Consider the following 24305-nt stretch of genomic DNA (forward strand, 5'->3'; position numbering starts at 1 on the left):
TTGTTGATAGGCAGCACAGATTACTGTTCATCGTTTGTGTGATAAAGCTGAAGGAACGTAACCAAATTGATGTTTCATCTATAGTGTCAGGCTTGCTCTGGGAGAAAAGCATGAAAAAGTGGAAGAGAGAGAGAGAGACGAAAACAATGTAATTCTGAAACCTTTTTATAAAAATGGCTCAGATGAGCTGGCAGCTTTACTTACAAAGGATTCTTTTCCTTCATACCTGATCATAAGACGTGTTTATTCTCAGTGAGATCAGCAACTCCAGCTTGACTCAGTGTTGACAGTTGTGCTTAACCCTGATGATCGGTTTACTTAGATTTTGACTCAAACATCACAGAGTTATCGTAGATTTACTGTACTGAAAATATGTCTCCAAGTCTTGAATGTTCAACTGTATAGTTTGTCATGATGTTCTGAAAAAGATTTGAAATACTTTCCTTGTCCATGACAATATACCTCAGACCCTAATGCATATACACCAGACTCACACTCCTTGATGCATCTCTGCAGTGCCATTCTGTTTCTTTGGATGTTTTGTTATAGGTTACGTGTTATAGCAGGAAGGATGCATTTAGATATAGTGGTTTTCTGCTCTTGAGCGCACCTAACTCAAGGTTGGATGTGTTTGGAGATGCTCCTTTGCATACCTTGGTTGTAATGATGTTGAGTTACTGTCCCCTTTCTCATGACCTCTGGCATTAACAAGGCATTTTCACCCGGAATATTTTCTCTTTTTTGGACCATTCTCTGTAAACCCCTACAGATGGCTATGGGAAAATCCCAGTAGAACAGCAATCTGTGAAAATTCAGACCAGCACGTCTGGCACCATTAACCGTGTCACACTCAAAGTCGCTTAAATCACCTTTCTTCACCATTCCGAAGCACAAATTGAACTTCAGCAGGCTGTCTTGGCCATGTCTACATGTCTAAATGCAGCCGTTTGATTGGCTTAGCAGATATTTGCATTAAGGATCAGTTGAATAGATGTCGCTGGAGAGCAAACGTCTTGCTATAATGACTGCAGGGTATATATGCGTGTCTCTGTACCTTATCTCGCCTTGAATGAAAATTTGCATGAACATCATCACACGTACAGTGATTAACATCTAAGCCTTTTTTTTTTTTAAAAGACAGATTTATTATAAATCCAGATTCTTTGGATTTTCATATATTTTATGTTATTTCATCATCCCCCTGAGAATCCTATGTCGCGTTTTTTTCTTCTACTTATGCATCATACACAGGCTTGTTTCTCAAAACAGGCCCATTCTGAGCCATCTATAATCTATAACGCTCATCAATAATTTTGTTGTTGTTGTTGGTAGGGAATGACTGCCTTAGCTTTTGTTTTCCCACGACACGCTGCAACATTTTAGAATAACATTTGAATGAAAAACAGGACAGGAGTCAACAAGTCTGGGTGTGTGTAGCTGTGCCAGGATGCCGAAAAGACAGTCAGTATTTCAGTAATACTCCTGAGCCTCGATTATGTTGTTGTGCTTATTCTTTTGTTGTCATTTTACGGTACACTGAAGGTTTATTTTGGATGCTTTATATAATCCACAATCATCAAAGGACAATGCAAAACACAAACATCTGGTTTAAATGAGGACTGCAGTCATGGATATAATCTGCGGTTATCGCTTGTGCTTTATGCACGCTGGTGTGCTCAGTGGCAGGAAAGAAACTGGGAACTGTATATTGGAAAACTGTGAGCATTCAAAATTAGATTTCATTTTTTTCGGAGATAAGCAGCTAAAAAAGAACAGAAAGTCAGTTGAAAATAAAATATTGGTGCCTCACATTGAATGTAGCACTGCAGACTTGAAAGGTGCACGCCCTTTTAGAGAGTACTCACACTGAACCAACCTTCAAGCAAATGATGCTCACATCACTGGGAAACTGAATAAAAGGTAAGTAATGCTGCATTGCTACACTGCACATTTAAAATCTGTTGATCATTTAGGGAATAATAGAATATTCAGACAGACTGACAGAATATGTGACTAGCTTTCACTAAACCATTCTGTTTCCTGTTTGCTGCTTTCTACAATGAGGTGTTTTTTGTTAAATTTTGAACACTATAAAATAAAAAGCAAAGGTTCAGGGTTTCTATAAAAGACTATGCATCTGTAGACACACAAACTAGAAACCCTGAATGTGTATTACACTAGATAAAGCTAATTGCAGATGCACTGCATCAGAGAATTTCCCGTGCCTTCTGATTGTGGTTCAGGAGGTACTTAAAGGTCATGAAAGAGCTTCTGTACTTACGCCAAAAAAAAAAGAAAAACAGTATGTGTGTTTGGTCTTACACGCTGAAATCGGAGCTGCCTGTGCTGACCTCTCAGCCTCGGTCGACGTGAGTTAGCTGAGGAATACTAATGAGAGAACTGGGTTTCAGCTGAATGGATAATGAATTTAAAAACAACAACACAAGTTGTTGTCTCAGTGTTCACAGCGCTGCTTTGTCATTATGCTGTTGTGATGGTAAACCCTCTATACGGCAGCATAAAACAGAATCGGTGGAATAAAGCATTTGCTTTGGCTTAGCACTAACTGCTAAACATTGCTGCAGGTCAGGACAGCTTGTTTATCTGTGCTCTGCCTTTAAATCCCACTCAGTTCACCCTCTGTTCAATCTTTAGGTGCCTTAGGTCTGCAAGACAGAAAGGATTGCTTAGTTGTTGTTGTGGAAAAGGAGGTCAAGGAAGCGTGGTGTGAGCAAACCTGTATGCTGATGGGATGCTAAAACCAAGGAGAGGCCCATGCGAGGCTTCAGAGTGAGCATAATGTATGTTTTTTACCTTTCATGATAGAGGAGGAAGGGAGGATGGAGATCAGTGGGGTAGATTTCCTGCTGGAGATGAGCTCTGAGTGGATGTGTGGGTGTGGCTTCAAGGATGCTGTAAAGCTGTCAGCTTGCTTTTATGTGCATTTGCTTGTGTTCACCCATACAACATATGAGTAATATTGAGGTTCACTGGCTATCTACTGCTTTTAGCCCTAATTAATAATTTTTGCAGTGACTTCAATCAACAGCAAATCATTTTACATTTTAGTAGCTGCTGCCTTACTACGAATATTAACTGTGTCAGAGTTCTGGGCAAAATGCAGTTTTGAAATTTCTTCTTTGTGCTGTCAAACAGTCTGTCATTCCTGTCAAAAGTAAAACTGTCATGTGAATAACTGAAAGAAGAGCAAAGTCTCTGGATAAACTAAGAGGTTCGCGGCTGTCAAAACAAAGGGAACTTGACATTTTCTGTTGGCATGTTTGTTCCCTCCAGTTTTTTTTCTCATACAGGTTTAAGCCTGATTGCTCTGTATTACCACCAGCCGATGTCACGCTCAGCTAGCGGAAATCAAATCTCTGAATTTGCATGGTTATTTTACCAACCTTTGACAGTGTGAGCCACTACTTACATTGAAGAGTTTGAACAAGTGCTGTTCTACATAGTGCAGTGCTGAGACTGAGTACAGACAAATAACACTGCTTAAATAGTAACTTGGAATAAGGGCAAAGCATGACCGTTTTTAATTGCACTAAACAAGCCCACCATTACCTTTGAAGAGTGGCTATGTAGGCTAATTTCCATCTACAGTAATTTCCAAGACTTGCAGCTGGTGGGGAGGTGTCTTGTAATACCATAAAAAATAAATGCCCTTAAAATATGTATTTAGTATTCAGTCACGAGTGCATGTGCATAGAGTTGCCCTTCTAATTTCTGGGTTGAATGCTCACAAACAATTATTACTTTACAGTAAATCAATTTGTACTTAGAGCTGTATGGCTTTGATAAGGCAATTAAGAAAAGCAGAAACAAGAGAGGCAAATATTTATGAAAAGTATTGCTTATGTAAGAAACTGAAAAACATGTGCTCTTGCCGCACTGGATCACATTGGCCTAAGTTAATATGGTGCTGGGAATTACACTAGTCCAAGGTTCCTAGATTGCTGCTGACTTGAGTTTTGTCTGCTATTGGAGGTTTGTTTTTCTTCCCCTGATTGGCCCGAAGTGTGATCTGCTGAGGGTTTTGTCTTTAACACTGCAGTGTGCTGCAGTATGAGTTGGACTTTTGGGACCAAAACAAGCCTCAGGGCTGCATGCAAGTAGGAGAGGAGCCATTGTAAGCTGTGCTAAAAAGGAAGAGACACTTTCACTGCTAACATGCATGTATTTGTGTCGTTGTGGGCACAAAAAATAGTGGAGATTGATACCATGTGAGGACTAAGACTGAGTTTGGGTTTCACCCTGGTCAAGGTTAGGCGAAGCATGTCATGGTTTATTTTGTGAAAAACCTTTAGAGAGTTAGAAAGTCAAAGCAATTTCATTACGAGCACAGTACAAATTACAAGTGTGTGCTGCCACAGATAATGAGAAAATTGTCTCGAATGTATCCTTTGTATTTCAGAACAAATCACAGAATAAACACAGTGTCTGTTTTTCCTCACATTATTTTAGTAGCTCCTTTGTCTTCTGCCTTTCGCACAGGTATTGTTCATCTCTTCTCCCATGTGTCTGCTAAACTTTGTTTCTTTAGAAGAGTGACTCACTAAGTGTTCACTTGCAGTTCAAAAGCGTAATTTATTCCTGTCTTCGTTCTGTCTGTGCAACTTTTGCGAGATCAACAAGATATGTTGTGTGAGGACTTAAGAGTGTTTGAAACCTGCTGTTTTGAAGCATTTTTAGTACATCTTGTTCAACAGTACCTATTGCATTGGTTTCTTGAGCTGTTCTATTTTATTTGGCATAGAAGTGCCGCCGTTGCTGACTTCATCACATATTACATACACCAGTGCTTGACCACCTTCTTTCTGACCCCTCTTGCTTTTATCAGCACATCCCCCACTGTCATGAAGGAGCCATTATACTGATGCCAGCAGTGTGTGTGTGTGTGTGTGTGCGTGTGTGGTGTGTTTTACGGTTGATCTGATCCAACTGCTAAGTGAGGACAGCAACCCTGAAGTTGTCACAAGAAGGACTCAGGCCGTGAGCACGAGATGTGACATGTGAAGCTTAGCAGCAGATGGTAAAACCCAGCTGATTTGGGGAGAAATTGCAGCTGAGCTAATGTTGCTGATTCAGTATGTCTTGCCACATCCATACCTCTGCCTGTAGAGAAAAGTCGTTGGTTTGGTAGCTCTATTTGCTTTCTGAGCTTTTTGCTAAATAAAATTAAAGCCTTGAGACCAGCATAAGTTTTACTTTACAGTTTTCCTATCTCGTTGTGTAATTAAATCTATTGATTTTCTTTACCTTGAAATATAAAGCTCCTTGATCTTCTCCTGTATAAATAAAATTGAAAAAAGCTTTATATTACCCACAATTTGTATGGATCGTCTTCAAATTTCACAACAATATACTAAGCATTTGACCTTGAGCTTCATTGTTAGCACCCGAGGTCAAACCTTGAAAAACTGTCCGTACATATTTTGTTTTAATTTGTTACATATTTGTTTGAAATTTGCACTCCTGTTGTATTTCCTGAAGTTTAGGTGCGGTGTCGAGAGCAGATGCTGTGATTATACCACAGTGGAGATGCTTATATACAAATATACATTTGTTTATACAAGCCTTTTGGAAACTTCACACACACACACACACACACACACACACACACACACACACACACATGTATATATATATATATATATATATATATATATATATATATATATATATATATATATATATATACATTTATATATTTTCAAAATGTTTATATCTCGACCTAAACCGATTTCCCTAAATAGCAAAAATTGAAAGAGGCTCTAAATCTTTGGATGCCTTATTTTCATTCAACTGCAAAAACCTCTGCTGTGAATTTGAGCCCTTATTCTCATTCCAGTATATCACCTCTCTGACCCAACAACCCCTGCTTGACATCATCACCACCCCCCTAATTCTCTGTGCATCCTGACAGGAGAAAGAAATCAAAGCTCAGTGTTCCCGCTGGATTGTGTCTTTCATGTGGCTTGTCAGTTTGATGCTTAGTTTTCTCCTTTTGTGTTCCAGGTCCTCCTTTGAACCAAATGCTAGAGCTGCTCTGCCTACTTAAAGATATCAGTAAGTTTTCTTTACTATGCCTTGGCAGGTTATTATATTGTAATGGTATACTGGGGAGTGTGGGAGGAAATTCTTATGGAGCCACATGAAGCATCCTACCAAATTGGTGAGACAGCTTAGACTTGGAGAATGTGCACTGCAATAATAAAAAGATGATAGGATGTCCAATATTGCAGCCTTCTTTGTGCTGCTACATTTGGACTCTAAGCTGGGAACTGAACCGAAAAGCATAACAATGAACCCTCGGGAGCTCCTTAACTTGCCTGGATGCCCACTGAGGTTGTGGTGTAGACACAAACAATGAGTAGAGGAGGGAATAAGAAGGAATAACAAAGAAAGAGGAGGGTGAAGAAATGTTATTCTGGTGGTTTGTTGTCTTTAACTAATTGTTAAATGTATCTTGAAGCTTGGATCTATTGTTTTAAAGCCTTTGTTCATTTTAATGCTGCAAATGTGCAAATCAAGTAAAACTTTTCTTGACTTTGAGGCGATTGAAGGAAGTGACACCAAGAGAGAGTGAAAGACACCGTTGATTTACATACGAGGGAGAGGTAAATACATTAGAGGTTTGCCTAGGCAACCGAAGCCTGCAGTGTCTTCTCGCAACCAACCGTTAGCTGATCCACGAGGAGCAAATTGGTTTGTATGTAGACACAAGGGTTTAGTTTCACACAGAGGATTCGCACACTTTAAACAGCCTCAGCATTTGTATGAATTAAGGCCATTAACTGATTTTCAAACTATAACACAGCCATAGCTGACACGTCTTTTGGTTACGGCTGACTGAAAAACAAAGAGTAAACTGTCACACAGACTTACACAACTGTGCTTTTTCATTTTTATTTATATGGCAAGTCAAATGTCGCCTCAAGGTTCTTTATATCGCAAGGTAAAGCTATAAAGAAGAGTGCAGTTTTGCTTCATTTACCACCTTGTCGCTGTGGAGTTTTTGAATTCAGCAGCTGTACTGACTGAGTGCCGTTACTGTTGATGATTAAACCTGTTAGCACCGTCTCTCACGCTATTGAGTCTAAAGTTGTTTTAGAAGAATACTTTGATAAATATTCACAAATACAAGCTGGCGACGGAGAAAGTGAGCAAAGATTTTGTGCTGATGAAGGCGAAGGAGGAGCATTGTGGGACTACATCACTGAAGACATACCATAAGAAGGGGTGAAGAGGGGAAGATGTAAGAATACTTGAGCAATTCAAAGTGTTGTGAGCCTCTCAACACTGCCTTTCCTCATCATTTATTAATTATCTGCTAGAATATTCATCCTCCCTGGCACAGCACTGTTCTCCTGTAGGGAGGGAAATTAATAGAGCTCTGTATCATCCTGACACTCAACAGTGTATTACAGTCTTTGTTATTGTAGTCACTTGAATGTCATCCATCATTAACCAGTGTCCCCTGTCCACGTCAAGTTGTCCTCTTATATGATGTTTACTGTTGATTTTGACTCTCTCTTCAACAGTCAGTCTAAAATTAAGAGTCTTCATAGAGAGAGAAAAGATGGGCACCTTTCAATAAAGGAATAAATCATATTCATAAAATAATCCATCCCCCTTAGTGTTGAATGAAGGAGTTAGGGAGTTTATAAATGGGAGGCTCTGGAGATTTTTTCTTTGGCCACAGAGGTTGCCACTTGGGACTAACTTTATCTGCACTATATATAATATAAAGAGCTGAAGCTTTAGACCTCTTTGATGATGGGTGCAATTAGAGTCAGCCAATGCATTGCAGGGTTGTGCGTTTAGAGTGCTATCTTTCTGTTGTACCTTACTAATTAAATCCTTTGAAGACGATGGGAAGGACAACGAATCATTAATATGTACACTGGTTCTGTGGTACAATACTGTGAAATTCTCAGATAACTAACCTCTAAATCATGACGGGATTTTGGTGGCACACTGTAAAGTCACATCTGTCATCACATATGCTGTTAACTGTGTAAAGAATCATTTGTATTTTTTCCTTTCTTCTGCTCTTCATAGTGCCTGCAATTATCTGAATACTGCAAAGAATCTACTGTGTATCTATGCACGCTCGCTCAGAATCAGCCTATCTGGGTTGACTACCTGCAGTGAGTTCACTGTAGAGTCTGCATTCATTTATGCATTTTCCTTTTATTTCTTTAAAAAAAAAACAAGAAATGAAATACATTTCTAACAGCACTGGTAATTTTCCTTTGGCTCTGGCTAAAATCTCATTAGGGCACATTTCCTGAAGTTTCCCCTAAAGAAAGACCTTTCAGTAGAGACGATGTAGGTGAGCAGCTGGAAGCAGGTGAGGTGGGTGTGTTTTACTCAGGGTACAAACTGAAAGACTCATCAGGTGGGATGAAAGGGTCCTGAAAAGACAAAAACATGCACATTCAGCAGGGATGTTTTATTAACAGGTGACTAAAGCTGGTGATTGTGGATGCAATGGGTAAAATGAAGCCAGTGGCAGTGGCAAAAACGGCATCTCCATATACTTTTTTGTCAAGCACATTTACAGCCAGGTGGAAAATATTAAATGTCCTCTATGGACAGCCTCACCCTTCATAACAACTCTGAGGTGACAGTATATATATTTCCTGAGTTAGGGGTGGTATGTGTGTGTGTGTGTGTGTGTGTGTGCTGCTGGAGCAATTTTAATGGATTGTTTGACTATTCATTGATTGTTTTACATCACAGAAGTCTGCACTTCAGTTTTGGTGAGTGAGATTCTAGTTTTCTCTTAGCCCTTTAGATAGCACTCATAGATGGTAAGAAAAAAACCTGTGTTTCCAGGTCAGAAAAATGTGCCTTAAACCTACATTCTATCTGAAGGCCACCAGATGGTGATAGCTATGACTGCAAAAAGACTTCTGGTCCTATAGAAGTCTATGGGAAAACTGCTTTCTGTCTTGGCCTCTGCAAAGATTTTCCTGTTAAGTTTATGGGCTCAGTCACTTGTTTTGAATCATAATCAAGAAAAAAATAATTCTGTTTTGAAAATCTTGGTGATGCTGTGTTTCCAAATGAAACCATATGCTCGTTTGCTAATGGTTTGTCAGTAGCAAGTCAGTAGCCAATGAGCAGGCAGTTTCACAGCCAGCTCCGCCCCTTCTTCTCAAGCGATTGCAAGCCTTCAAAACAGGGTTTCACAGTAGACTGTCACGGCATCAGCATCATGTGGCTTCGTTCATATTTTCTTTCTCATTTAATTAAAGCATTTTATGTTACCTTACCTAAATGACATCTACATATTTTACTGTCATTTTTTACCATTTAATAAACAAAACCGTATTTGTTCTTGAGGAAATTAAACACCCCTCTATATTTATTTATCACCGTGTTGGTAGGTGGTTGGTTAGAGCCTTATATGCAGGAGCATTCCTACAGCTGAGTCAAGCCTTGCAATTTTAACCCCAGCCGAAGATATTTGGTTAAAATTAAAAAGAAAGTCTTAAATGTAAATAAATATTTTGTTTTCTTAATTGCGTGGACAGTCTTAATCGCTGTCAGTATTCTGTGTTATAAAATTTATTTTCTGAATATTAACTGAAAAGGTAAACATGGGCTCTATTCAGAAGAGGCATAAACAAGAATCAAACAAAATAGTGTGACGATAATGTCACGACTTTATTCACCACTGTATTTCTAATGGTTAACATACAATCAAAGTGCATGGTCAAATACAAAACGCTGAACCTGAACCTTTGGTTAGCATCCAGTTGACTGCTTTGATCCAGAGGGCAGCGGTAGGAACCTTTAAAACATCTGCAGTGCTGTTTTAGCGACCAGAGACAGCAATGTGATGTAAGGGGATTCAAATGAGAGATGCAATAATCCAGATTTCTGGATTAGTGCTGCATGTGCCTCTGTTGTGGTCAGCCTGTCTTGCTGAGCCCCGTCAGACCTTCCTCTGCTCTTGCTGTCTCTTATGATTCTTGGCTCCATCCCCGGAGAGTGAAATTAGTACTCAGCACACCACAATGAAGTGACTGAGGCAGTGTATCAGGAAGCTGCCATCCTTGCATTGATTTTTCCCCCACCTCCTTTTACCTGTCATTTTGTATAAAGATAAAAGCATGACAGTTCAGTTTGTAAAGGTTGATGGAACATAAACATTATCAATTAGAATATAATTCCACATTTATTACCAGAGTCTTGATTTTTAAACATATGTAATTATGCTTGGAGAAACTTCCCTTTACTTTTTGCATACATAACAGTTGCTATGTTAACTCTCACCCTAGAGGAAGGCCAATTTATCCCACATCAGTTTGCAGCATGCTAGAGGGGAGATAATCTTACGAGCAGCAATAGAGACATGCATTAATAGAGCAGGCTGTGATAACAGTAGCTGCAATAAAATATGGGAAACAGGCATATCATTGAGAAAATAAAGGGTGGATGCAATGCTGTGTTTTATTCATTTTTGCTAGTCTTTTCGGTGATATATCTGTGCATTGTAAGCCTGTGTTTTTATTAATAATCCTTCTTATATTTTTCTGTCTAGCAATTTATATTCCACTTACCTTTGGTTTATGCATATTCGGATTTTATGTGTGTTTTTTAATGCAAGAAAATACTGCTTTTTTTTCTGATGCAGTTATTACTGTAGAGCAGTGAGGTTATTGAAATGTATTATACATTGCTTTCTTTTAACTGGGAGACGTTACTCTAGATTCATGTGCACATACAGCAGCAGACATTCATTTATGCTGCCTGCTCTTGCTGTAGCATTTGGGACTCCCTGTGTCTGCAGTATTTATGGGAAATCCATGGATTTTAAACCAAAGAGGGAACTGAAGTATTAGACTAGTTTTAAGGATGGTTGCATGTGTAATTTGAGTCAGCTAGTGCATTGCAGGGTTGCTAGCTGGGCATCCATGTAAACCCTGGAAATAGAATCGGACAGACAGTTTATTTTGTTTATTTAATTAAATTATTGAAAATATAACATCACTTTTGTAAGGACTTATCAGTGTGAGAGAGTACCTGAAGAGAAGCATTTACTCAAAACATCTTAAAAATCTTGGAATTCTGTAGAAATGGTCCAAAATTCATTCTTGTTCAGTCTGTTCAATCCTGCACAGCTAAGAGAGGTGCTTGGAGGTGCTTTTCCATATTTGCTGACATATATATTCTGTAAAACTGGTTTTGAAAAATGATGTGCACAATGTTCCTGACAGTTTTTTCTACTTTTGGCTCCATATGATGTCAGGGAAAGCAGATTTTCCTTAATACGGTCATGTTAAGTACGTAGCTCTGGCAGTGAGAGCAGAAGCCCCACTCACCTGCTGTTCAACCCTCCTGTTTGTGAGAGGCAGCCAATCAGAAAAAAAGTGACTTAAAAGGAGGGCAGCCTTAAAGGGAAAATAAATAAAATGACTGAATATGAATTATTCTTAACCGTTAATCACAGAAAGCTAATAATAGTAATAATAATAATAACAATAATAATTTAAATAACAATAATAATACTGCAATAAAACTGCAATGAATAGTTAATCCATTAGTCAATAGACAGGATTGTTGTCAGAAATTAAAACTGCATCAGGCTTTTTTTCTGTCTATTTTCAAATGGCATTGCTATTCCTACTTATTCAAATAAATGACTATTTTACATGATCATAAGTGTTTGGTTTTTGGGTTGGTTGACATCATGCAGACATCATGTTTGTCTCTAATTGCTTGTTTTGCTGACATGTTGACAAAGTGATGAATCTGCAGGTTGAAAATGGTCCTCAGACTGATCATTAAGGAAGACGCAAACCCAAACACCGGCTTATTTGTTGCTTTACATCTGCCGCAGAGGTTAAAAACATTTGGATGAACTAGAAAGAAATTAAATGTTTAAACAATCTTCATCAGGGATTAATCATCTAAAAATGTCCCTCATATTCATGCAATGATTCTAAATCAACGTCATATTTTATGTGAATGTGTTGTTACTCTGACCTTTCAGGAGGTATTAGTAAGTTTAGGTATTAATTAATCATAAGAGAAACATGAAATCCTTAACAGCTCATTTGATCTTGGTGTAATTTCCAGTTTTCTATCTTTAGACATGCTGAGGATTTTCACTAAGATAGGAGGGGGAGAGAAAGTGGTGCTGGAGACGGCTGTAATCAGGCCTACTCTCAGTTACCTGCATGTCCTGCCTTCATATCCACTATTTAAGCCATGACAACAATGATGAGACACAGCGTACCAACTCCAAATATTGCAGAAACATGTTCCCCACCTATTCTAGGTAAAACACAGAGCCAGATCCAGCCTGATTACCAAAAAACGAGCCACTGACTGTGCTCCTACTTGGCATAGTTTCTACTGAGCAATGTGAGTGAGATTTCCCCAAAGAAATCTAGGTTTAGCAATTCACAGTCTTAAAATAGCTTCGAATCATACATTATTACATAGCGGGCCTGCCTCCTGCGCTTGCTGCTGTAATTATCGTCTCCTTGTTTTCTCCAAACTTCCACATTCGAAAAGACACCCTAACCTTATTAGCATAGCTTTATAGCTGATATGAAGGGACTCGCAGATGTGCTGTAAGTTTCTAAAAAGCAAAGTACTTTGTAGATTGTGCAACACGTGTGAATAGAAATTGCTAAAGTTTGTAAAATAAAAGCAGTTGCTGGGGAATACAGAAAATATAGTTTGTGTCTAAGTGGAGTGGAGGTGGCCTGATTTCAATCTTCCAGCCTGACTCTGTGTGTTTCCCTTGGGTACAGTAAAGCATAAAAGATGCTGAGAGGTGTGACCCCCCGCTGAAACCTCCACTGCTTCGAGAGGATTGATGTGACAGTTTCACACATAACGAACACGCGCGCATACACACGCAGTACGACAGGCAGTCAGATGCACCAAACTAGAGATACTGTGTCAAGTGGCAGGTCACACACACACATGTGCACACACAGATAAATAAAATGTCAGTGCAACACGGGGCTGCACTGATTATGAAAACCAAGCCTGTCTGTGTGTCATCTGACTGTCTTTTGTTCTTTCGGGAGTGCCGCCGCTCCTCTGCGTGGCCGAGCAGGCGCTGTCTCAGTGATTAATCCTCGTCCTATTGGCTGGCCAGTGATACTCGAAGCAAACAAAAACCCACACAAAGCTTAGCAGCGTGCTCGCATGGTGCTTTTCAGGATGTGCAGGCATGCAGGCTGGGCTTGCAAATAGAATCAGTGCAAAACAAAGAAATGAAAAACATTAAAGCACCCCCCCCCCCCCCCAATACACACACCCACTGGCAAACACTGACCCTTTGGAAAGCTTGCCCTCAATTTACAGTTAATTTTAGTCAACACTTAGACGTGTTGTTTTCGAGACATTTCCATCAAACTCTGCATAGATGTGGGGAAAAAGGTGAGAAAGGCAGGCTGGGGTTGATGGAATGAATATTTTTCTCCTGTTTTCCCCGAAGGTGATTGTGATTGACCGAACCCAGAAGTTATTTCATGTGCCTGACTCCAAACTGTATTAGCGGGCCTGGCCATTACCGCTCAGTCTGTCTGTCTCTCAACAAGATAAGGCGATATTACCCTGCCCAATATTGCTCGCTCTTTTCTGCACTGTCACTGAATACAATGGCCATCACTGAATCCTATGAATATTATTAGCATTATCCTCAGGATTCTGTCAATGTGCGAGACAGCTTTGTGGGAGCAGAAGTACACTCTGTTTTTGCTGTGGTCTGATATTCGAGCTGTCTCTTGGTGAATAGAGTTGATGCTGTGGTGTATTGTCCAGCTTAAATCCAATTATGAGGACACTGTCAAATGTCCATTACTGCTGCTAATTAACAAAAGGTTACCTGGCTCAGCAGTCTTCCAGCCGTGACCGGCGTTGCGATTTGAAAAGACCTGACAGAAGTTAAGAGAGTGAACACTGCTGAAGAACAGCCGCTGTTGATTAGAAGTTGACAAAGAATGAGGATTATAGGGCCGAGAAGAGGGGTCAACATCAAGGAGGACTGTGAAAAACCTCTGACTGAGGGATCAGGTGGAGCATTGTGCCAGCTTGGGAGCAATTCAGAGATAACACAAGAGGAATGGCAGGTCAGTGTGTGGCAGACTCCTAATAATGTCCATAGCCAAAGTCTAAGCAATAAAAATGACCTACTCCTCCTCAAATTAATGTTAGTATTTATTATTTACCTGTGTAATTATAACACATACTTATATAGAAATCAAAAGGGTAAAATCCTAATTTATCAATTAAATTCCAATTATATTTTTCCCAATTTATAAAGGAAAAAAAGATCACTTTCGCCTTTCTCTTTTTTTCTTTCTACTCATTTCTAGTCCTGTTAATGACAGAGCATGGACAAGAAAATAACGAATTTAATCAGCCAAGACTGCAAACATATATTTTAATTAGCAACATCCCCATGTGCAGCTACATTGAACCCCATTTATTTTGCTGTCAGCTTTCAGCCTGTTAGGGAAAGAGCAGCGCGGAGAATTTCTCATTGCATCCAAGTCAAAATATTTTCCCTGCCAGTGATGTGGGTGCACGGTGGCAGTCCCGACCATGAATGGGAGCTGATGGGATGTCAGGGCTGCTTTTCCTGTTTTCCACCAAGTTCATCTCTCTCAACTCATTCCTTCTCATCAGTAACCAAACCCAGTTGGCAGCTTCAATTAAACCCTGTGAAATTGCCCCAGTATCTGTCTCCCTCTGGGGCCATTTAGCTGTGTTTAGCTCTCTGCAAGCTGGGCTTGTCGCCAGGCAATCTTTATGAAACAGTGTTTCATCTTCTTTCTTAAAATGTAGGTCAGTGTAGCCCTACGACCCACCTGGCCAGATCATAGATGTACTCACTGTGAGTAAACCCGCATGATGATCACTTGCTCTGGTTGTATTTACGTGTAGTAATGACACGGAACAAGTTTCAAAAAGGCAGTTTGTCGACTCAAAGACATAAAGATCAGAAACGCTGCATCGTTTTGAATCATAATTCAAGTGTTTTTGAACAAATCAAAGACAACAGACGGCATGCAACTGCGCACTAAAATGTGCACAGCATATGTGAGAAGCTGCATTTTTTATCATTTTTTTAAAGTTTCAGAATTCGTTTTGAAGTTATACTTGATTTAAAAGCCAAAATATTGCATAGGCACACTAATTTCTGTGGTTGTTTAATGACAGCCTTCCTGCACAAAACAAGCATATCTCCCATCTGTTGTTGTGGCTTCACCACGCTATAATGAAGCAACATTACATAAGAGGGAATCCTGAGTACTGAATATCAGAGTGGCTTTGAATTAGTCGTAGGCACAAAGCCGCAGGACGGTCATTTATTTAGCTCAACTGGCACAAAAAGTTCTGCAAGTAGGTTGGAAGTGGATCACTGCCAATACAAGAATGTTTTCTGCACACTAACTTAGTTTGTTTAGACCTCCACGTTACCAGAGGCAGCTACTTTGTGTCAACTACATTTACTGAGTGTGTTTTTCCATTTGATGTGTAACCAGTAAAATGAGAGCTTGTCAGTAGTTACTTCAATACTATGTGAGACTTAGAAGAGATAAGAGGTTAATATGAGAGCTCTGTTGCTTTTAATTCATTGTATAAACTAAACCTTTATTGAGCTTTCAGACAAAGTTTTTTGGTTTCTAATTTTTGTTTATATTTCAGCAGTGACTCTCAGATTTTGGTGTAAGGTAGGTAACTCATCTGACTGCTGGTTACCCCCGAGGAAACAGAACCCCCCTGTTGAAGCTGTTACCCCTCCCAGGGCTGCAGATAGAGGGGCTGGAATTTTGTTTTTTCAGAAATACTGTCAAGCCAAGGGGATTTTTTTCATTCCTCAAGAATTTTTTTCTCCCCGTCTCTCTCCAGCGGCTCTTGTTTCCTGTGTTAATGCCACAGTGAAATCCATGATAAAATTCTTGTCACGTTTTATGGCAAATTAATCAGTTTCGAGATTCGTATTAGTACACTTCTTTTATTATCAGAATATGCTAAGATGTGCTGCTCTTTAGTTGAAACCGGGGCATTGTGTGTTCTTTCCACTTTTTCCTCCCCTTCCAATGGCTTTTACAACACCTTTGAAGACATTATCTGCTGAAATAAATTCTGAGCCCTGCATTAAAACCCATGAACAGTTAACCTGAGGCTCATTCACACAGCAGTGTAAACCCTCCGTAGCTGCTGGTGCTCCCCTTTTTTGTCCACATGGATCTGCAAAACTCCCTCAAATATTCAGTATTCTGTGAGGCCTTCTTAAAGAAATGAAAGTTTCATTTTTACATTTTTTAGTAAAGTCTGAAAGAAGTTCAAAGCCCACGTTTTTTGCCTTACAGTATTGCCTTCATTTTTGCTCTTCTCTAATTTGTCCAGTTCGGCTAATTTTATATGAGCAGGATGCTCTTTGTGAAAAAAAGACAGAAAGAAGATGTTTTTGATTCAGAAAGCATAGTGGGCCTGTATAAGCCTACTGAGTAACCAATATTTCTTCTGCAATATCCTTCATGTCATCTTTGACTTTCAAGGTCGATTTGGAACTGAAAACTGTTGTATAGACTCTTTCAAAGTGCAGCACCAACAAAATAAGAGGGGAAGCTACTAGGGGTGCAACAATACTCGTATCGATATTGAACCGTTCGATACAGTGCTTTCGGTTCGATACGCATATGTATTGAACAATACAAACATTTTTATTTGTTTTATCTACTTTTCTTCTGACGATGCTGTCTGTGTTGAGCGCTCAGTGGATCTGCGTTCGACTACTCCGCCTAGGCTGCACTGTCGAGCGCAGATCCACTGAGTGCAGCGGAAGCTAGCAAGACAGAAGCTAAGCTCGTTGCAACATGGCTACTGCCTCAACGCTACCCGAAATTGAACCTACCCCACTCTCATTCAGATCTGGCGTCTGGAACTATCTTGGTTTTCGTGTGAAGCATGACCCTGATGTAGGGCTGCCACGATTAGTCGACTAGTCACGATTACATCGACTATCAAAATCGTCGACGACTGATTTAATAGTCGACGCGTCATTTGAAGCTTTGTAAGATCCCAAAAGACGCAGGAATAAGTAGTAAGATTTAAGAGTGTAATAACAGACTGAAACAGAAGATAGCAGCACTGCATGTACAAGGATGCCAGCTGCCGTTAAACCCCAAAGAAGAAGAAGCTGCGTCCCAGAATTCATAGCGCGGCCCAGCTCAGTTTTCGACAATGGCGGCAGCTGGTTAGTTTTAATATTACTCTTATTATTCTTTCTGGGTCACAAAATAAACGTTTAACATGTTTTCAGGCGAGAATGTAGCTGTGTAAACCTCAAATATCTGCTCAGTTTATCAAGACACCACATATTTTCAAAAGCGCTCTGACGTTTTCGGAGATGTCTGTTACCCACCAGCTCGATAGCTAGCTAGAGCCCGTGAGAACACCCGGCAAATCGTTTTCAAACCCAGCGCCGTCTTTCGCTACTCAGGTTAAACATGATATATAAGTCACTTGGATAACTTAAAAATTTTATTGTTTGGCTTTTTTCAGTATTTTATTTGTTCCTGAGTAAATTGGCTGAGTTTAGTGAACTCCACCGAAACAATCTGCACATTTCATTAAAATTTAATAAACTATCATCTTGTCTTTATTTTTAGTTAGCACATACCTTAAACACTTCAAGCTGTAAGCTAATGATAGTTATATAAGAGCAGATGCATGCTGGTGCAATAAGCTGTACGTTTTACGTACAATTGATGATGATCTGATTAGTCGACTAATCGCAAAAATAATCGGTGACTAGTCGACTATCAAAATAATCGTTTGTGGCAGCCCTACCCTGATGGTAAGCGCGTCATGGACAAAAGTAAAACAGTATGTCGGATGTGCCACGCAATGCTCAATTGGTGGGAACTAGTGCGTTAGCGCAGTTAGCTTATTAACACCCCCACGCACGGGGCGATCTGCGGTAACTCGTTAACGGAACTTTGCCACATTATGGCGTTAATGTCATTTTAACGAGATTAACGCTGACAGCACTAGTGGGAACACAACGAATATGACTGCACATTTACACCAACATCATCCTAGTGCAAAGACAAGTGGAAGCAGACAAAAACAACAAGCACGCATGCTACAAACTTTACCCGAGTCATTTAGACAGCCGTTAGCACATGATTCTCCTTATGGGGACCTGATATGTTCAATATGCTGCTGAGAATATAGCCCAGAAGAAGCGTATAGTGTAGCTTTTATTTTGGAAAGAGCCATTTCTCTGTAATAAACTCTCTTTTCCAAAGATGAGTGATTTCTCGATCAGATAGATTTTTTTTATTACTTTGTTGTTTCAGCAACATTAAATTTAAAAACTGTACTTTTGAGTTAAAATATATATCTATAATTTTATTTTATAATTCTCCAAACTGATTGTACAACAGTTTTATTCAAAACCAGAAAGCATCAATGAAGCTGAAGAACCACATTTGGTGTGCATTTCCTTGGTTTTATTTAGCTTCAGATTGGATAGTTTCTTCTTAAGTTGTTTATTTGGTGGCATTAACCTTTTAGATATATGGCTATGAATCAGTATAAAAAAGTGACATAGCCACTGTGATGTTTGGCTAAGGGAGTCCCATAATTAAACCTCAAACGAGCTAGCGAACACATAAAGCCATCAGGAAACAAAGTTTACAGAACAAATTAGCCAAGGGCCATTTTTTTCTTAGATTTCTACCCAACTGTTGGTCTGATTCAAGGCTGAGGAGATGCCCCATGCCGGCTATTACAAAGAATACAGGTTTAAGGCAGTTCCACATTGGTTTCACCTTTCAGCCCTATAAGCTGCGTCCATGTTTTATATACAGAATATGCTTGCTTATGTAACTCAACACCACTGTGAATCTCAACTGAGCCGTGTTACTTGTGTCCTTGTAGCTACTAAATATCGTCCTCTGATCCACCCAGAAAGCAAAACACCCATCTAGTGGATTCTTTGAGGATTCATTTTTGCAGAGGGGAAATTTAATCTCTACACCAAAAGTCTCACATTTTTCACCCTGCTATAAAAGGTGGTAACGCACAAATGGATTGTTTGAATCATGCAAATGGGTGTGTTTATTCTGAACTAAGGTTTATTTGATGATTGGCTTAGGCAGTCGTCCTCAAGAGACTGAGCTGGAAAACAAAGAGTTGCCATGGTAACAGTCAAGGGTGAAGGAGGAGGGTGTGTCTCTGGTGTTGTGCTTGAAGTGGCAAAATGGACATTGGCAGGCAGGATGGCGGGGGAGCAAGCGATGCGTTCTGTGGTCACCAAGCCTCTCTTTTTTCCTTCCTGTCTTCCACATATTCTCTCTTGTTGTCATCCTGAAGTGAGTGGGAGACCATGAGGAGAACAAATGTTGAATCTTAATGAGACAGCTCAGAAGAAACTAATTTTCTCCCTCTGTCTCTCTCTGATAGTATTTCTTTATTTACAAGCCGCATAACTCAGCACAGTGATGTTATTACATAATTTATCAGCATGTGTGTAATGGTGTAGAAGCGCTGTAAGGTCAGGTTAATGCCACACCGTTAAATGTTTACAAGATCATGTGATTGGCGCTGGCCCTAATAAAGACGAAGGATGAATGGCAGCCCTGCTTATTTCATGGACCACTGGGTATTTACATGCTTGGTGAATCCCCATCATGCTTGAATTACACTCCTTGGTTCATCAAAATGTGTCCAACAATTTAACACAGCTGGTTGTCTGAAGAAGAATAGCACATTAGCAAGTAGGTACACTGATTAAAGTTTATCCTGGGCTTTATCTGTCTGAACTGTGTCCAAACAAAAGAGTTAATAATGCTGAGATGCAGCAAAATGGAATTTTTATAACAAGCCACGTGAAAAAAAAAAACAGCATTATTATCAATAAAAATTCTTTTTATTTTCAAAAAAAAATCACATTTACCTGTTTATTGTAGTTTTCATTTTCCTTTTTTGTTATCACCTATTTAGAGCTAAATAGAAAACAGTTACATTTACAGGATGATTTGACGGTTGTTTGTGATATAAACAGTTTGATTTTAAGCCATAAAACTGCCATTCATTGGATGTCTTCACTTTTTTTGGATGATTCTCTATAAATCCTAGAGGTCGTTGAGTTAGAAAATCTCAGTAGGTCAGCCTGTCTAGCCCCAGTAACTATGCCACAGTTAACAGTCAGTTAAATAACCTTTCTTCTCCATTCTGATGCTCTGATGGTCATTTTGACCATATCGACATGCATAAATTCATTTGCGTTGCTGCCTGTTCATTGGCTGGTTAGATAATTTTGATAACAAGGTGTTCAACAGGTGTATATAATAAAGTGACCCGTGATTGTATGTCACAAACCGAATGATGATTTGTTGATGACCTGTCTTATGTAGCTAGCAAGCAAACACCATGATGAAAGACACCCGAGAAACAAAAGTGGATAGTCAGAGAGTCGACATGAGAGTTTCAGCTTCGCTGGCTATAATGGGTGCTGTGGTTCAGTTGTGATCCAGCGGAAATTTTGGTTTCATGCATGAATATTCTCCAGAATGCATATTTTTGTACAAAAGATCAAAAGAATGAGCTTCAGGGTAAACAATCTTTAGTGTTAGGTCAAATCTAAACAGAGCGAGGCACTCAATAGTCAGTGACTTTGAAATGTCAGTGATCTAGCTAATGCTAATTGTGTTTACTTGTTTAACTGCATGTCAACAGCACTTGACATGCAGTGGCTTGTTGTTGGTAGTTTGCCTCAGTTTTTAAATTAGCTTGTAAAATGAGAGACTGCGATGCTCCAGCCTTTCAGTAAGCTAATTTCTCCACTCCCACTGCTCCACTTTTACTCCATCGAGGTCAGAAAAAGTACCCATTTGCTCTTAAATGATGATACTTGTGATAAATAAGCAGCTGATCGGCAGCAAACATGTTAAACAATGACACATTTCAAGTTAATTTCCATCCACTGACAAAAATGATCAAATTTCCTCTCTGTGCTTGTGTGGGCTTTCTCTTGGAGCTCCGGTTTTTCACACATTGAAAAACATGCGGTATTAATGCAGCCTATCAGGGACCAGGATGCTCTCACAAAAGGGGCTCTTGATCTTGAGTTTCACTTCCTGATTAAATAAAGCTCGATAAAAATTCAGTGCAAAACATGTTACGATCTAGAAGTGTGTAATGGATTGAATGTGGAAGATTGTCACTTTAATCAAGTTAACCCCCATCAAGAAACTTGATCTTTTTGCAGGACACAAGAAAAGAGAATAATAAAAAAGAGAACCTTTAAAATATGAAAAAAGCACAAAACAAGAATCCAAAAGACAACTTAATGACTCACATTGGGAAAAAAAATACAAGAAACAACCAGATCCAAAAACTGATGTCTGGGAAAGAAAAGACTATATAAACAACGGGGTAATAGGAGCAAAGCACATGATCAAAACAAAGGGGAAAAAGGAGGAAGTGAATCTGGAACAAGGTGCAAGAAAAATAAAGATAAAAGTAGTGGAACAGGAAGTGACCAAGGAACAAATATCCACACTGAGGCTAACTAACTAAACAACATGATGGAGACGGGAACACACTAAAGGCACTACCGACAAACAGAGATGGGCAGTAACGCGTTACTGTAATCCAATTACTTTTTTCAAGTAACGAGTAAAGTAAGGGATTACTATTGCAAAAACGGTAATTAGATTACCGTTACTTTCCCGTAGGAACGCTGCGTTACTGTGTTACTAAAACCATGATTTTTTTTGCGAGAATGTCTCATGACAGTGACGTAAGCGAGTGCGACGTTGTGACAACAGCTGTGTGCAGATCAACAATGGATAATATATCGAGTGCGGAGAGAGTATGAGCGTGCAGCGTTTAAAGCGTGGAAGTACTGACCTTACTTTGAGTTTGATTCCATAAAAAGTGACAAAAACATTAGTGTCCGTTGTGCGTGGGAAGAAAACTTCTTTTTACACCGAAAAAAACCCCTAAACTTCAAAGCAAGCACCGAGTGCGCAAGGACGTAATGGGAAATTCCCAGAGAAACTCGCGGATTCTTCCACTGACTGCTGCGGCACACCTGCACCAGGGTAAACCTCCGCCTACCGCAGTCCTGCTTTACAGGCAGTGTTGGGGAGTAACGGAATACATGTACCGCCGTTACGTATTTAGAATACAAAATATGAGTAACTGTATTCCGTTACAGTTACCGTTTAAAAAGGTGGTATTCAGAATACAGTTACTTTGTTGAAATAAATGGAATACACTGGGGTACTTTCCTGTTTCATTTTGTCGGGGGTCAGGACTGTTTGGGTTTTGTTTGACAGCTATGTTCTGTTGTTCCAGGCGGCAGCGTTACGGTTGCCATGGTTACAGGGCGACGCTCTCTCTCTCTGCGACTGTGTGTTTCCTGGGTGAGAGAGCGCCTTTTCGTTGTTGTTGTTGTTGTTGTTGTGCTAAGCTAACAGGCAGAATGCTACAAGCATAGCTCTAAAGAATGTAGCATCATGTTCAGTGTAGTCCGTGCTGCTGGGAGAATGGACTGCCATACACGTTATGTGTCTGTGAGCGCTAGGAGGGAGAAAAAGGGGAGTGGAAAGGTACGAGCAGTCATCGAGCAAAAACGGGAGCTGGAAGCATGTAAATATAATAATAACCACTGCAGCCAAGAAGAGTGCCTGACGAGCCCAGTTGTAAGTAAGCTATTAAGACTCGACTGTACACCGTGTTCGTGTTTTCCTCCGAAAACAACAAGTTCCGTTGGAGCAGCCTTTCAACGCCTCTCTCTGTCTGTCGCAAGAAAAGTTGACCCACACAACAAAGTAGAGCTATTTTTCGGCTACCAGCCGACAGGGACCCCGCCGTATTATGCTGGGCTTACACTGTGCGATTTTTTCAGTCGCGCGATTCAGCTCCTGCTCAAACTGTACGATTGACTCGCAGGGGTTAGAAGTTCATAGGTCACGATGCAGGGTCTCACACTATACGGCCCGATGCTCTGATGCGACCTGAGTGCTCACACTGTGCGTCCATAAAAATGAAGGTTATAACAGAAATTCTGTCGCTCGCTCTCCCTCTCCGTCTTTCACTCACACAGACACACCACCACCATCAACTTTGCTAAATTGCTAATGAAAAACATTGGTCAGGCAGCTGTGATTGAGCAGCAGTGTCGATCCAACTATTTTCACGGTTGTTGTGGTCGTGATAATTTTGTGAGGCCACATCGAAAGGGCTCGGATGGTTCTACAGGTTGTGCCTCCATCGCTTGTGTCCAGATCACACGCTGCACTGCCGTGCTACGCCGTCTTTTTCGCTGACATTTGTGTTTGCGCGTGCGCAGTGTGGCAAACTGCGGTGACACCCTCACGACCAAGCGATTGATGATCGGGAGCTGGTCGTGAGGTGTCAATCGCTTCTCATTACCCCACGTATACTACACGATGCACGACGCACGATGAAGGCCAAAATCGGGCCGATCGCCAAAACGATCGCACGACTCAAAAATCGGCTCAAAATGGGCCAAAAATCGCACAGTGTGAGCCCAGCATTAGTCAGAGGTCCCTTTACTACAGTTCGGAGTCGCGGACCTTCAGTAATAGTAATAAATCACACAGCAATAGTACATTCACGTTGTTGTAAAAAGCATGATAATATTGTAGCGGGTCAGGGCTGTTCGGGGTTCTGCTTGTACAGTTATGTTTTGTGTATGTTGCCATGGTGACGGGTGACGCCCTCTCGCTGCGACGGTGTGTCCTTCCGGGGTCAGAGGGCGCCCTATGTGTGTTGTGGTTGCCGCGCTGAGCAGTTAGCTAGTGGCAGTGTGTTCTTCTGCAAATGTAATAAACGGCTGTGCTCCCTGGCTAGCTCACGGGAAGCAAGACCAAACGATACCTCCGTCTCCTCCTTGTCTGAACTCGCCACAATATATTAAGTAATCCAAAGTATTCAGAATACGTTACTGTCATTGAGTAACGTAACGGAATAGGTTACAGAATACATTTTGGGGCATGTATTCTGTATTCTGTAATGGAATACATTTTAAAAGTAACCTTCCCAACACTGTTTACAGGTGAAAATAGAGCAACAGGACCGCTAGTCTTTGATTTTATTTATTTTCTGCTGTGTTTTACTTGCATCTATTTGAAAGACTGAGTGTAAACACAAAAAAATATTTTATTTTATGTGCTGGAATGTGCAGAAAATAGGTTTAAATATTAAACAAATTTCTTCCAGTCAGAGAATGTTGCATATAATTTAACATTTGCTTGATGCATAAAGTT

The 24305-nt window shown here is 40.1% G+C and overlaps 1 protein-coding gene across 5 annotated transcripts in view; it reads left to right on the forward strand.

The window, feature by feature from the left end:
- The window catches only part of apba2b (amyloid beta (A4) precursor protein-binding, family A, member 2b), an 81776-nt gene that overhangs the window by 16908 nt on the left and 40563 nt on the right, over nt 1-24305 (forward strand). For 4 of the 5 annotated variants that reach the window (XM_076883280.1, XM_004543217.6, XM_076883287.1 and 1 more), the window contains exon 2: nt 6025-6075. The exons of the other annotated variant lie outside the window; for it this stretch is intronic. The gene's annotated coding sequence lies outside the window, so the exon portion shown is untranslated. The remainder of the gene's footprint in view (nt 1-6024; nt 6076-24305) is intronic. 5 annotated transcript variants of the gene reach the window in all.

The sequence above is a fragment of the Maylandia zebra genome, linkage group LG1 (genome assembly GCF_041146795.1).
Source record: "Maylandia zebra isolate NMK-2024a linkage group LG1, Mzebra_GT3a, whole genome shotgun sequence".
Classification (NCBI taxonomy): Eukaryota; Metazoa; Chordata; class Actinopteri; order Cichliformes; family Cichlidae; genus Maylandia; species Maylandia zebra.